Genomic DNA, 15,513 nt, shown 5'->3' on the forward strand with positions numbered 1-15,513 from the left:
AACCTGGCTTCATAAAGCAGCAAAGCCGGAGATGGGAATAATTGTTCACTTCTTTCTTTACATAAAGAAGCCCAGGCTTGGAAAGTTAAAATGACAGCCCTGGTAGTCAAGCTGCTCTGGAGCCCAAGCAAGGAAACTGTTGGTAAAATTCCCCAACTGAAAGGAACGGAAGGCTCCCTTCTGCATGACCAGGAAACTGTGGTCAGCACAGTGATAGGAACGGGCTCAGCCCTCTTGCCGGTCAGAGTTAGAATTGCTGGGGGCTCTAACTAGAAGGGCAGCTCCTTAGACAGCAGAAAACTGAGCCCCAGAACTGTCAGCCAGTGAGGCGGGACACATTTCAGGTGTCAGGGCCTCACATACCAATTACAGACATCCCTGGACAGAGAAAAAAACCTGGCTCCACAGCTTGGTGCTGGACCACGGGCCTGAGCTGTGGGGAAACACAGGCTCACTTAAAAAGACCCCAAGGGAAATCCACCCACCAGACTTGGAGAGAGTTCTGAAACCTCTCACAGGAAATCAGGAAAAAGACGCCCCACCCATTGACAACCACATTGGAAAGGAAGTCACACGGGAAGCCAAGGGTGGGAATTCTGGTCAGTGGGGCTAAAGACAGCCGTGCAGGGTTCACAGCAGGACCACAGGGTGGGGGTCTCTGGAGCTGGACACCGTGGTTGGCTGGGAAAATACTGAGTCAGAGCCAAAGACAGACTCACATCCAGGCTTGCAGACCCCCAGCCCCCCTCTATGCCCCTTAGGCCTGAAATTAGCGTGGCTATTCCTACCTCCCAGGTCAGGGCATGCTGTCAAGGCCATCTGGGTCATGTCCACCATCCCCTGTGGTCAGCTGGCAGCATGGATGCAGCTGTTGGCTGCATCTCACCATCCTTCCTGCTGCCCCTCCTGTGCCCTTCCATAGGAACACGCTTGCTGGATGCTCTGCAGATGCCAGAGTTTTCCACCTTGAATCCATTTCAGCTGGAAAGCAGCCCTGTGAGGAGGCTGGCAATCCCGGTCCTGGCAATCCCGGTCCTGTCTCTGCGCAGCTGGACCCCCTACCTCAGGAAGAACCCCTTAGCCCAAACCATCATTGCAGCCAGCTGGCCACGGCTATCTCTTGGCCAGGGTTGACCATTCCCCACCCTGGTGTCCCGAACCCTGTGCCCCCTGCTGCTGCCACAGGAGGAGCTGCGGGTGTGCAGCCTCCAGCCCTCATATCCAGACAGGTCTCCTCAGGTCCCAGGCTGGCTGAGTGTGCCCTAAGCACACACTTCCAACCGCCACTAGAGGCCACTGTTGTTTGTCTTTGCCTTTCTACCTGTGTTTCTGGAGGACTCCCAAGTGGATCAAGAGTCTTCAAGTCATTAACCTGTCAGAGGTGACTGACCCACCATTGTGAGGATCAAGTGAAAGCACCTCCTTTCCTCATGGACTCATCACCTACACAGTACCCTCTTGCCTCCTGGGAACCACCATCCACACCCACGTGCCTGGCAGACTGGAGGTGCCCTGACTCTCCACCCTCAGCTGTCATTTCTGAGGGAGGCAGCTCCCCGTCAGGCTCCAGAAAGAGTCAGCATCTCAGAATCCACGTCAGTCTCGTGGGACATCACCAAACAACACCCCTTCCAGAAGTTCCCAGCGAAGTCAGTCCTGCCATGTTGTCATACAGCAGAGGCCCCATTAGCCACAGAGACTCTGGGGATTAGAATAGACTCTCGGGGAACCCAGCGAGGCAGGAATGTCCAAAGCCAGATGCCCACACCATGCCAGCCAGGACGCTGGTGTTCCTAGTCACCCTGTGTCCATGTTTGCTTCCAGCTCAGACCTGATTAGTCCCACGGTCCATCAGTTAGATAGGTTATCCATCCAGACTTCAGCTTTTGTCACTGACATGGCAGAAGGGAAAGAAACAAATTCCCCTTCATCCAAGGAGGCCTCTACCATCCCCAGAGGATGAAGCGGCCCCAGCAGCTGGTGTCTTTCATGCTTTATGGCTTGCTGAGTTTATGTTCCCTGACTGTAACTGGGACATAACTAACGTGGACTGTTTGTACATTTTGCTTTTCTGTGCCTTATCAAAGTGATTTTGCAAAATGCTTTCATTTTCTCAGCCTGGCGGAGCATCAGCAAACATGGGATGACCCTGTACTTGGCTTGAGAAGAAATAGCTTTGAGTCTTCCCAAATCCTCCAGAGGCTGCGCCCAGACTGGCCACTTAGCGAAACATGATGACTCTTCCATGCTTATGGTGGTCTTACCAGCAGTAGCTCCAGGCTATTCATCAAAGAAAAAGTAAACCAACAACAAACCAGTGTGTCTCCTCTTCATCTAGCTCATGACCAGGGTGGCAAAGCGGAGTCAGGGAGGCAGAGAGGAGCACATAGAACACATGTTGACTTCACCCATGTCATTAGGAAATGGTATCTTGCCTGGCCAGCCTTGACCTCCCCTGTGCAGCTGTAAATGTGTAATGAACCATGTCTCTTCCATCTACTTACTCAGAATTCTCTGCACTGGGGGCCCCATCAGCTGTCTCCTGCCACATGCAGAAATGGAAGAGATGGAGTAAGGATGCTGCGTATAAGATCAGCACCCATTACCCCAGGCATTCGGGGCCTAGTTCCTAGCTCCTCTGCCTCCTGGAAAAGTTTCCCTGTTAGGCATGACATGAGGCAGGGACTGCCAAGCTTCAGTGGATTGTGAAATGGAGAGGAACTAGGGAGTGTAGGGCTACTGCTGGCACTTGGGCACCCCTGGCAGAGTAGAGAGAGGCAGAAATCTTATTTGGACCCTGGGCCTGAGGATCTTGTTTTCTCTTCTGGCTGTGTGTGGCTCCACAGAGTCACCCATGAACTCGCTGTCCCTACCACCTGGCAGCCACTCAGAGCTCTTCCTGGTGGCCTTCAGATAAGGACAAGCACTGTAAGGGCAGGCTTCTATTCTGCAGCTAGCATTAGAAGAAACCAGGAAGGACTGATGACTCCCCCAGGATGGGGAGAAGGGGATGGATTTCTTTTTTTGTTCTTACCTCTTCTTTTCACCATTGGACTGGAGGTTTCAGTGCAAAGAGACAAGGAAGGAAATAAAGCTATACATGCTGAAAAGGAAAGAGTGACATCATACTAACTTTCAGGTGATAGAAATACAAAGTCCTAAGGACTCTACTGAAAAACAACTTGAGCCAGTAGAGAATTTTGCAACATCAAAAGACACCAACTCAATATATGAGAATCAGTTGTATTTCTGTACACTATTTAAAGTAGAAGGGCTGGTGATGTGGCTCATTGGTAAGACACTTGCCTTGAGTGCATGAGACTCTGGCTTCAATTTCTAGTATTGCAAAATTAATTAACTTTAAAATACCATTTATAATAGTATCAAAACATCAAAAACTTAGGGATGAATTTAACATACTCTGCAAAATCTTCTATATCAAAAGCTATAAAGCATTGCCGAGAGAAAACAAGAAAGAAATAGATCATGCATTTGGTAGAGGACTTATATTATTAGGATATCAATTCTTCGCAAATTGATCGAGTCATTCAGTAAAATCCCAGCAGGCTTTTTTCCATCCATTGACAAGATAATTCAGAAATTCATATAGATGATATGGATCCAAAACAGCCTCATTATCTCGAAGCCAACCTAAGGCAGGCTTGCTACGTTCCCCACCAGGCCACAGCATTCCTGGGTCTACACTGATTCACTGGTTGATGGTGCTCTGGCACCGGGCAGAGTGCAGAGCAGGCGGACAATCATCGCGTGTTCTTCAACGAGGGAGCCAAAGCCAAAGCAGCTCAACACAACATCTCAGTGGGGCCTGCTGTGTCCACCAGGAGAGCTAGTTGGTCCACATGAGCAGAGATGACAGGGTACACTCCACCCCCTCTTCATTTTCTCCTTCTATGGTCCCAGAGCCTGCTAAAAACACAGAAGCTTTGAAAGGTGGGACATAAGCTCAGTTGAACTCTACAGACTCCTACTTGATATAGACAGCTTCAAATTACACTCCCCTTAATTTTTTTTCCTCTGACAAACCTTTTCATGAAGAATCAAAGGCTCTCACTGAGTCTTGCTATTCAGAAGTGCAGGCTGTGGTCGCTGACATGAAATTTGGCAGCCAGTCGCATGCAAGGAGACTTCAGCAAAGAGTGATATCTTATTCTGCTTTTGCATCAGTGCTGCTGTGCCCCCTTGATCTCCCCAACGCCTGCCCCTGTGCCCACGGCCTGTTTCACCCAGTGATTGCTTAGATCTGCCTGGAGAAGAGCTCTGTTATTACTCTACCATGTTTAGCAAGGGGGAGATGTCAAGGTCCAGCATCCTAGCCATGGAATGCTAAGTCAGCTCTTCCCACAGCTGGGGACTGAAAGGCCGGGCCATTTTAGGGCTGCACCTGGCCAGTGGCCAAATGTACTTACTAATGGCTCTCTCGAGAGCTGGAAACAAGCCCAGGCTGAGAACTGACCCTTTAACTCATAGGCCCAGCCCCTGCCTTCCCCTAGCTGCTCCTGCCAGCCGGGGGGGCACACCCTGGCTCCGTGTGAATCATTGCTGACTCCTCAGGAACTGCAGGACCACCTCCTCTGGGGACCTACTAGGGAGTGACCAGGAAGACCCAAAGGAGGCAGATCAGAACTTAGTAAGGCCGGAGTCCCTGTGGGGCCTCAGAAACATTCACTTTGAAAAGTAATAGCACAGCTCTGGACCTTCTGCTAAAGTCCTTCCCAGGGGACAGCCAGTAAGGTCTCACCTGCAGCCACAAGAATTCTGAAGCATCTGCCATCCCCAGGTGCGCAGGACTCTGAGGGGGAGCCACAGGGCCCTTGGGGGTCAGGCAGGGGTGAAAAAAATGGTGCACCCTCACAGGCTCCCTTGCTGCTGTGTGCCTGTCCTGTGGCCTCTCTGGCCTTCTGTCCTCTCAAACACATAGCTGTGTCCGCTATGTGTGCTAAGTCCTCCTTTGAAGAGCTGGTGTCTTGATGCTTCATTCCTACTGACCCTTGGCCCCCAGGTGTGGATCAAAAGAGATTGACGCCAATGTGGGAAAGGCTCTGCCCAGGAGGGTGAGCTGCTGTCCGCAGGTATAGAGAGAAGGCCTTGCCCAACCCCCTGGACAGGCCTCTGGGTGGCCTGCACTGCATACCAGGAAGCCACAAGCCAGCTACAGCCTCCCAGGACCTGCCGGGAAGTGCTGGCCCTGAGTCCACCCGGAAAACCTCAAGGGCAACCTCTACCAGCCAGCCCGCTGGAGGCAGCTGCCACTCCAGCCCCAACTCACAGAGAAAGAAGAGGAGGCAGGAAAGGCACCAGGTGTAGGAGGAGGTCCTGTCCTGGCTGCAGCAGAGAATAGCCCGGACCTCACCTCCTCCCCTGCAGGATGGCTGGTGGGTCTACTCTGAGACTGGCTAAGCCCAGCTTCCCCACCACAGCCCAGAGCCTCTCTGGTGGGCTGTGTGGGCATGCCACCCTGGCTTAGACACACACACACACGCACACACACACACACGCATGCATACACACGGCCCCAGTCCAGGCCAGGGCCTTAGGGGGCAGTAGCAGGGAGGCCCCGCTCCAGGCTCTGGTCAGTGTCCAAGCATGGTTTCCACCAATTGTGGGTACGGCCAGCTAAATCTGGGCCCCAAATATTCACCGACAGCCTGTGGATATATCACCCTTCATGCAAGAGGCTCTCTGGAGATAAGCAACCTGAGAAGGGAGGTTACTCTGTTGATCTGATGGGTGCTTTCATAAGGGAAGCAAGACACCCCAAGAAGAGGCAAGAGGACAAGAGAAGCAAAATGGAAAAGTAGGGGCTGCTCATTGCACTCAAAGCTAGAGGAGGTCAGGGACAGAGGCTTGGAGTCTCCAGAGGGGCTGGCCCTGCCAGTACCTTGGTGTTAGGTCTGACTGGCCCTTCCAGACCAGGAGCGGAATGAGAGACCTGCCAGAGACACTGATGCCAACCCTTCTGCATCCGGGGCTTTCTTGCCAGCAGTCTGCCAAGAAGAGCTGTGCACAGAGATAGTTAAGCCTGGATCTGCTGCCTGGACCTTATCAGGCAAGCACTGGAACTCAGCAGTGTCCCTGCCAGGAGAGACCTGTGGAGCATGGGAGCCTCTAAGGAGCAGAGTGTTCCTGGATCAGTCCCTCCACCCCTACCGGCACTACTAACACCACAGCTGCCCCGCTTATCACTTTTCGAGCATCTTGTTTCCCATCATGGTAATTTATACTTGTAATTTTGGCCTTGATCAATAAAGGCAAGAGAGAAGATTTACACATTCAATCCAGATGGGGTCGGGGGAGGCAGAGGCAGTCAGGAATCTGTGCCGAGCTCCATTTGGACCCTTCTAAAAGGAAGCAAGCCCATCGGAGGAAGTATCTGCACGCTGAAACAGGCCAGCGATTTCCCGTTCCCTGTGGGTTTCACGTTGGCAAGTCTGCGAGGAGAAAATGCACTCAGAGCCACAGGACTCACTTACGGCCTCAGATGGGATGGGGTGCTAATCCCTACACTATTTTAGAACTTGTCTCTGAGCTGGAGTACCTGAAATCATTTAGGGGCTTACTTTTGCATGAGGATGTAGAAAAGGATAATGCCTCAGAAGCAGCCTAAGAGGGAAGACAGATCTCCGGGCTGGGTTCAGAAGAAAGGGCACAGCCAGGCGTGGAGTAGTGCTGGCCTGTACCCCACCCCACTCTGCTGTCCCAGGGTGCTGCTGTGGACCAGCAGACAAGGGAGGCTGAGGGCTTGAGGGAGGGCAGGACTGAAATTACAGCCCTCCTCCCAATTTAGAAGTGGCCTTGAGAAAGCAAAAACCCTGCCGGGGCAACATTTGTCCTGAGCGTGACCTTTGGCCTCTGTGCCTGCTGAGGCTTGACGGGACACAGCAAGTCCTCTTCCCTCTCTGTGGGGTCCTGAGAGAGACAGAGGCAGCAATCACTGCCCACAGATGAGGTAGAACACACAGCTACCCCTGCAGGATCATGCTGCCCAAACACGGGACATGCCCACCCTCCCACGTGTTGCACACTCACAATCACACATATCCACATGCAAACACACCACCCACCGACACACACACACCCTCAGGCACACGAGCATCTGCACACACCTGCATGTTTTCATAGCTGGCCCTGCTTCTGTATGCACTGGATCCTGGGCATCCTGTCCAGTGGAGGGCTGAGGCCAGCAGTCAGGCCACCTGGCACCACCTGGCCTGGCTCCAGACAGCTACCCGCTCCCTGGCATGGCTTCTTCCCCATGAAGAAGCTCATTAACTTGTTTTTCCGCCAGTGTTCTTTTTCCCGAGTCACCAGGCCTGGGGCTGGGCAGTGCCCAGGAGCAAATATGCCATGTTGATGAGCAGAGAGGGGAGCGGTGGGCAGCGTGGCCACCAGGGACAGCCCCTCTGCAGCTGCAGTGTTCCCACTGCTTGTCACCAGCTGTCACTTCCTGTCATTCAGAGTGTCCTAGAGAGGCTGCTCCAGGGCAGCCCTGGCTGTGACCTGCTGGGCACCCGATAGTATCCAGGCCAGTCTCAGGCCAGCCAGGGTGGCCCTGGCCCATGCTCCAGGGGGGTCAGGGCTAAGGACCCTTCAGAGTCTTGGCCCTTTCGTCCTCAGTGTGCTCGCTTTGGAGACGGCAGCTGCTGATCCCCATCAACAAATAATTTACTTTTAATTGAGGTGTGTGGATTTTTTCTGGCAGTATGTCTGCATCTCCGTGTGCCTGTGGGTGTCTGCATGTTTGTCTGTCCCCGTGGAAGTCTGTGTGCCTCTGTATGTCTGCCTCTGTGTGTGCGTGTCTGTGTGTCTCTATGTGTTGCAGTATGTCTGTCTCTATGTGTGTCTGTATATCTGTCTCTATACGTTCACACTCTCAGGGGACAGTCAGAAGCCACAGTCCCACACCTCTCCCTGCTTGGCCTTCTTTTGGGGACACAGGGAGCCAGTGTCCTGGAAAATGAGCTCCGTGGGGGCCTCTGACTCACAGAACCACTTCCTCATGCCCTCCCACCCCCACAGCTGGGAGCGAGGGTACCCACAAGTAGACGCAGGGTGTGACTCACCCACCTGCTGGTCTCCAGTTGGATGGCTTCCTCGGAAGGGCGGTCGAGGACATGGAAAGAGCAGGGGCCAGGGGCTTTCTGCACGCCCATCGCCCTGCTGAGCCACCTGGGAAGCCCCATCCTCCCACCAGCACTGGGAAGGAGGCCCCACAGCCCGTTCAGCCTGAGAGCCGTGACCGACTGCCAGGCCTGAGAGGTGGGGCAGTGCTGGCCAGTGTCTGGTGTGTGACAGCACCTCACTGCAGCTGTGACATGCACCCCATCTGTGTCCCAACCTGTGTCCAGCCTTTCTCTGGATCTCTCCACTCTTACTGATACGCAGATGCTCTTGACGTGGCCCTGTGGCTCAACTTTGCTTGCTGCGTCCCTACTGACTACCTTCTTGTTCTCTGCTTCTCTTTCATTCTTAAGGTTATTTTTACTTGACAGGGTTTTTTTTTTTAATGTGTTCAGTTTCACTGGTCTCCTATTTTATAGTTAGAGTTTCTTCAGCATATTTAGGAGTTCCCCATCCACTCCAAGTTCAGAGGTTGTTCACCTGCTTGCCCCATGCAAAGCTTTTGAGGAATCCCCTTTCATGAGTCCTTGACTCATCCTTGGAGAGCCGTGTGTACGTCACAGAGACTGGGTCCCTACGCTTTTTTCCACTTGAATACTGTTTTCCACAGCCAGTGTCTATTCTGTTCCTGTGGAGACCCACAGGAGAAATGGGCAGTAGAGCTAGAAGGCGGTGGGCCGCCAGCCCAGGTGCTCACCCTGGGAGGCCCCTTCTGTTTGGGAGTTGTGGAATTTCCAGAATGCATTCAGCATGGGAGTGATTTTAATCTGCTCTAATCTGAAGAATAAATATTTGGTCATGAGTGTGCAGTTTGCCCAGTCAGCTAAGTGTCATTGACACCAGACTTGGAGTTTTCTGTTAGCCTTGCATAGAACAGACAGAGGAAGCTGCTAGGGGCACTGAACTCAAGACAGCTGTGCAGCTGTGCATAGGCGCTGTCTGTGTGTGTCTCTGTATCTCTACATGGGCATGACAGTGTATGTCTGTGTGTGCATGCATGTATATGTTTGTGTGTGTGAGTTTTTGTGTCTATGTGTACACGATCACGCATGTGTCTATATCTGAGTATGTGTGTCTGTGTGCATATGTACATGTGTCTGAGTGTGTGTGTACATACATATGCCTGTGTGGGCATGAGAGTGTGTGTTTGTCTCTGTGTATGTGTGTGCATATGTCTAAGTTTCTGCATATCTATGTAGGCCTAGCATGTGTGTCTCTGTGTGTGCATGTGTGTGCAAGCATATGCATGTGTGTGATTGTCTGCACTTCTGTGTAGACTAAAGCATGTGCATGATGGACTCCACTGCACTGTGCTGTCAGGATGAGCCCTACAGCCCTGGTCCTAAAAGGCCCCACTCACATGTGTGAAGAAAGCCTGTGCTGAGGACCACATGGCAGGGGTGGGAGCAGGTACAGGGCAGCCTCAGCCTGTGGTGCCCACTCAGAGGCACCTGTCCCTAGAAAACTCTTTCTTTGGAGATGACACCAATGGATTGAGGGTTCTTTTACTCAATTCAGACAGAAATCATGAATTAGCAAAGCAAAACTCTGCTAGCATTTTCAGGCTTTGAGCACCAATGGCCTCAGGCCTTAGCATTGCATCTCTAGACCCTTAGCTGCCAATTACTGCTGGTGGTCTGTGACTCTGCTTACTGGTTGCTGGTCTTCATCAGCTGCTGGTCCCTGGACTCTTCAAGTCTAATGGCCCCTAGTGTTTGTTGCTCTTTTCCCAGCCACCAGTCTGTCTATACTGAATGAGACTTTGTTTGCACAGGGCCTTTGCTGCAGTCCAGGTGATTCAATGTATAACAGGGAGTCTTGCTGAATGAGGTGTGAGAAAAATGCTGCTTAGATAGCAGCAGCAGGCTTGTGATTGGTCCAAATTCAATTCTGTTGCTTGGTTCAAAGTTAAACCCACACGGGTCATCTGACAGTGGGTGTGGGGTATCCAGGACACAAGCAACTGGAGCTGTCAAACAACGCATACCCCTCTTCTGACTATCAAAAGGAGAAAGGAAACATTGGGCTGTCTCAAAGGCAGATTCGCTCACAGATTTCCCAAACCTAATTCCAGCTCTGAGGAAGTTCACCATGGGCTTTGGGTCCAGAACCTTCACTGTTTTAGGGGCTAGAGATGGGTTCTAGTCAGCCTGTCCCAGGTAGGTGCAGTGCTCACATCACCTGGCTTCTCCCAAGCCCAGAATGTTCAGGAATCTAGCAGAGACTGCAGTTGAATCTCAGTGACAGTCCCTGCTCTTCACCCTGGAGGGGCCCTCACACCCTCCCAGAACAGGTTCAGGCCCAGGCCGCCCCTCAGAGCCAACCCCCACGGCCATGTCAGACAGAAGGTCCCCATTCACAGGCACTAATCCAACCACCCATTCATTCCCAAGGCCCACACCTCAGGACTCAGGCTGCAGGGTGTTCAGCAGCCCCAGGTTGAGGTGCAGCTTCACCTCTCCTAGCCAGGGCATCTGAGTCCCCAGCTCCCATCCTTCCTGGCTTGGGTAGGTGTGAAGGTGTTCAAAGAAATCCCAGTACTCGGCACCATATTTTCAGCCCACTCAGAAATCCTGAGCAAGTCAGGGAGAGTCAGAGCCCAGCCTCTGCACACCCCATGATCCCAGCCATTCACTCCACTCTTAATCAAATCACCCCCAGCACAGACAGCCCCACTCCACACTCAGAGGAGGTGTGAGACTGGATGTGCCTCTTAATGAACTGTTTCCTAGGAATACCTCCCCCTCCCAAACCACATGCCTGGAATTAAACCTGGCATTTGAATGCCATAATAAAGTCAGGGGAGCTCTGTTGGCAGCAGGACACTGCAAAAATCCAATTAAGCTGTGCATTTTAATTCCTTCGCCTGTGTGCTCCTTACACAGATAGAGGGAGGGGCGTGCAGCTTCCTGTGGTTTATCTGTGCAGCCCAGAAGCAGGTATTTCACTGGCTGATGACAACTGGATGGGTGCAGGATGGCAAGTCATTAAAAACGCACACCTCCAACCTTGGCTTTCAATAATGAAGACAGAAGTGCTGAAATGAGGAGGTTAGTTTGTACAAAAAAGGAAATTAATGTATTTAAGGTCCTCTCACTAGCAGACCCTGGGTAGAGAAGGTCTCTGGCCACCTGACAGGACCCTCCAAGGTCACAGCTGGGATTCTGCCGCTCAGGAAAAAGACCCTCTGGACACTGGCAGATCAGCAAGAGAACCAGCCTGGATTCTCGAGATCTGAACACACCTGGCCCTCAAGTCATGAGACAGTGCACAGCCATGTGGCCTTCACACAGGTACACATGGTTGGCCTCCACCTAAGAATCTGAAACAGTGTCATGGCTTGACATCCCTTTGCACTCAGTAATCCTGAGCAGGGAGCTGTACACTTGCTCCTGCAAGCAGGTCCCTCTGAAGTAGACAGAGCACACCCATCCTCAGGATGACACTGCTCAAATCTGCACCAGCATCCCTACTGGGCCTCCCTAACCAAAGGAGCCAGCACCCTGAGGCCCATTCTGCATGGGGCCTCCCCACCCTGATCTCTACCCTACCTCAATCCTCAGTTCTCTGGTCTGCTGGTGATGCTGCCTCGGTTGAGACTTGTCCTCTGATGCTGTGGGCTCTTCTTCACCTGCACTAGTAACTGCATTTCAGCTGAGTGGAGAAATGCTGGACGCAGACACACCCGTGCAGGCCGCCATCTTCAGCTGCAGATATCGGTGTCCAGCTGGTCCTCACTGACACTTATGTGCTACGTGACCCAGTACATACATCACACACCAATGCTTGGGCCTAAAATAATAGATACCAGATATATCAGGCACCTGTGAGTAGGGACAATTTGAGTGATTTGATGTCAATGTCTATGACTATAATGTGCTTTCTGCACTGAGTGTAGACTGCTATTAAAGGTGGGAAAAAGGTACAAAAATATGAAAATGATGGGGGAAAAGGAGAGAAAAAGAAGAGAGGGCAGGGGAGGGGGAGGGAGGTCAGACCCTGGCCAGTTCCTGGTCTTCCTGGAAGGATGAGCAAACCCATACCCATTCACTTCATGGAAACAGATGATCCAATAGAAGCACTGTCCTCACTTGTCCTCCAATTTGAAATATGATAGTAAAATGGAGCTGGTGTGTCAGAACCGCAAGAAAGTATACTTAGTAACCACGAATTTTTATCCCCCAGTAATGGAACTTCTATGGTAGCGTTCTTCCTAAGGAACCAGCATATCACAAGCACTCATCCAGGGGAGCTGCCTCCTGCCTCCATCCCGGGGCACAGCTGCTGACGTCACTGGGCACCTTGGGCTCCTGCAGCTCCGCTCCTGCCCACTCACTGTGCTGGGCGGTACCGATGCCATCCTGGGCCAGATACTGACTGGCGAGTGCACTTTACAGGCCCTGCACCCTCAGACTGGGCTGAGAACCTGGACAGTGGATCAGAAGCTTCCAGTCGTTGCTCTTGGGTGAGTATCACAGTATATCACCAGGTCTGTCAGCAACTTGGCATGAAGACATCCTCTAGGGTTCTCTAGAACTAGACTGGACAGATGAACAGGTGCCTTAAAATGCAGTTGATTTATCCTGATAGGGCAACTCGCACTGAAATTTACACTCAGGTGTGGAGCTGAAGGATCACAAGTTCACGCTGGCCCTGCAGGAAGCAAGCTGTGCTCTTCTGGGCTGAGTCCTTGCCTCGGCCAGTGGCTGCCTCGCCTTCCTCTTTCTGGAAGGCCGGCAGCTGTTGGGCTCTGGGTTTCCAGCAACCCTGTGAGTTGAGAGTTGGAAGTCTGATGGTCTAGACTCCTATCTTGGTTGTGCTAAAACTTGAGTTATCTTGTTAGGTGAAGGTTACTAAACTTACGCCATCAGAAAAGACTCATCCATAAAACAGATATACACATCATGGTACTTTATAATTAAATGGGATATCAAAATGGATGAGTTAGAATTTATAAATCAACATAGGGAATGTAAGCAAGACAGATGGACTGACACCAGTAAGATGGTAGGTGGGGAAGACCCAGGCCCTTGTCCCCCTGAGAAGACACTGGTTTATCCAGGACATATGCACCACATAGCCTTTGTGAGTGCTCCGGCATCCAGCTGGGCGGGTGCAGCACACCCACATGCATCCAAAGGCAAGAGAACACATCTATGAGGACAGGAAAATTCACTGCATTTCTTGTCTTCGGTCCTTTCCCTGGCATAACACATCACAATGAGGAGGAAGCGCCGAACCCCTGGCTTCTCTCTCAGGAGGGAAAGAGAACACATGTGCAGTGTTCTGCTGTGCTGGGGCACCCAAAGGACTGAGAGCTCTGTCCCTGACTCAGATGAGCACAGTTGCGATGTCAGGTTGAACACTGCAGCTTGTTACAGCACCACAGACTGCAGTGCCACAGACAAACATCAGGGAACAAGAAGCAGCAACCCCTGAAGAGACAGGCAAACATCTAACAGGGAAACTAGATACTTGAGCCCTGAGAAGTTGCAACCCCAGAAGAGATTTGAGAAGGCCTCAGAACCTCCAGCTGGGCTGATGTGTGGAAGAATGAAGTCACTCCCTAAGGACTGTGAGAATGTTTATTTGAAATACCCAAATCTCAGTAAGGGTCACAGGAATTCAAAGAAATATAGAATTGCCGGAATACCGAGGAAATAAAACTAATATCCAGAAATGGCCCTAAAGAAATAGAGAACTCTGGAAGGCTAAGGCAGTAACATTCTAAGTTCAAGACCAGCTTGGGCATCTTAGTGAGACCCTGTCTCAAAATAAAAGGAGCTGGGGATGTACCTTAGTATGAAGGTCTTGGGTTCAATCCCTAGTAAAACACACGGAAGGAAGGAAGGAAGGAAGGAAGGAAGGAAGGAAGGAAGGAAGGAAGAAAGGAAGGGAAGGAAGGAGGAAGGGAAGAAGGGATGAAGAGAAGGGGAGAAAAGGAGAAAGGGGGAGGGAAGGAAATAAGGTGAGAGAGAAGGGAGGGAAGAGATTAATTTATAAATTAACAGACAGAAGATTCAATATACCATCTTAAGGGTGCTCAATGAGCTGAAAAGAAGCACAAATAACTAAGTTAATTCAAGAAATGACTGTTGAACAAAATTAGGATATTTAAAAAGGGAATCTGTTAAAACAATGAAAATTCTAAAGCTGGAAATATAGTAACTGAATTGAAAAAATTACTAGAAGAGCTCAACAGCAGACTTAATTAGGAAGAAATTTCAAGACAGATTACTTGAGATTATTGAGTGAGAAGAGTAAAAGAAAAACTAATGAGAAAGAGAGCCTAAGGGACTCAGGAGAAACACTCAAACACACCCATGTACACACTATAGGATTCCAGAACAGAGAGAAAGCGGCTGAGAGCCTGTGTGAGGAAGCAGTCACTGGAACTCCCAAATTTGCACAGAGAAATGAACATACAAGTTCAAGCAATGCAACTAAAACAAATCCAAAAAGATCCATGCTGTGACAAATCGTAATCTGTCTAAGACAAGGACAGCATTTCAAAGACACGTAGAGAAAAGCAACTCATCATGGGCAAAGAGATTCTGGAGGTTGTCAGGGGATTTTTCAGCAGAAACCTTATGAGCCGAAAGGTGTGATATATTCAAAATGCTGAAAGAATAAAACTGCTGATTAAGACCACTACATTCAGCAAAACTCTGTCCTACAAGAAATGCTAAAGGAAGTACTTCAAGTCAAAATGAAAGGGTACTAAACAGCAACCCAAAGATGTTTGAAAAAGTAAAGTTCTCTACTATCGGTAAATGTGAGACAAATATAGAATCTTGTAGTATTATGATAATAACACATCAATTACTTTTAATTCCAATATAGAATTTAAGAGATAAAGGGGTTAAAATAAGTACCAATCTTTGTTAATGCATACACCATATAAAAGATGTCATTTGCAACAATAATAAAAAGTGTGATGGGAAAGCATGTAGTTTTTGTATAAAATTGAGGTGAAATTGCTATTAGTTAAAATAGGTAATTATAACTTTAAATGTTTATTTAATCCATGATAAACAGAAAGCACACAAAAGATAAAAGAAGGAAAGCAAAGCATGTCCCTACAAAAAAATTAGTAAAACACAATAGAAGGCCCTAAAAGAAGGAAACAAGGAACAAGATAGCTACAATACAGAAAACAATTAACAAATGGCAATAATAAGTCCTATCAGTAATTTAAATGTAAATGGATAAAACTCCCTGATTAAAAAAAAAAAAGATTGACTGAATGGATTTTTTTTAAACCCACCATATTTTGTGTACAAGAGACTCACTTTAGAGCTAAGGGTACACATAGGCTGAAAGTAAAATGATAGAAAAAGATATTCCATGTAAGTGGCAAGCAAAAAAGAATAG

The 15,513-nt window shown here is 50.0% G+C and overlaps 1 long non-coding RNA gene across 2 annotated transcripts; it reads right to left on the reverse strand.

Annotated features, from left to right (window-relative positions):
• Positions 1–3,223: 3,223 nt before the first annotated feature.
• Positions 3,224–7,435, reverse strand: LOC106149989. 2 transcript variants are annotated; one of them, XR_001236501.1, is made up of 2 exons: positions 7,125–7,435; positions 3,224–3,924 (listed from the first exon to the last, which is right to left on the reverse strand). It is a non-coding gene; the product is annotated as an uncharacterized LOC106149989 (long non-coding RNA). The 2 variants fall into 2 exon arrangements; XR_001236500.1 differs by having other exon boundaries at positions 3,224–3,927.
• Between the last annotated feature and the right edge of the window lie 8,078 nt (positions 7,436–15,513).

This window comes from Chinchilla lanigera, unplaced genomic scaffold (genome assembly GCF_000276665.1).
Source record: "Chinchilla lanigera isolate Chin_1 unplaced genomic scaffold, ChiLan1.0 scaffold00059, whole genome shotgun sequence".
Classification (NCBI taxonomy): domain Eukaryota; kingdom Metazoa; phylum Chordata; class Mammalia; order Rodentia; family Chinchillidae; genus Chinchilla; species Chinchilla lanigera.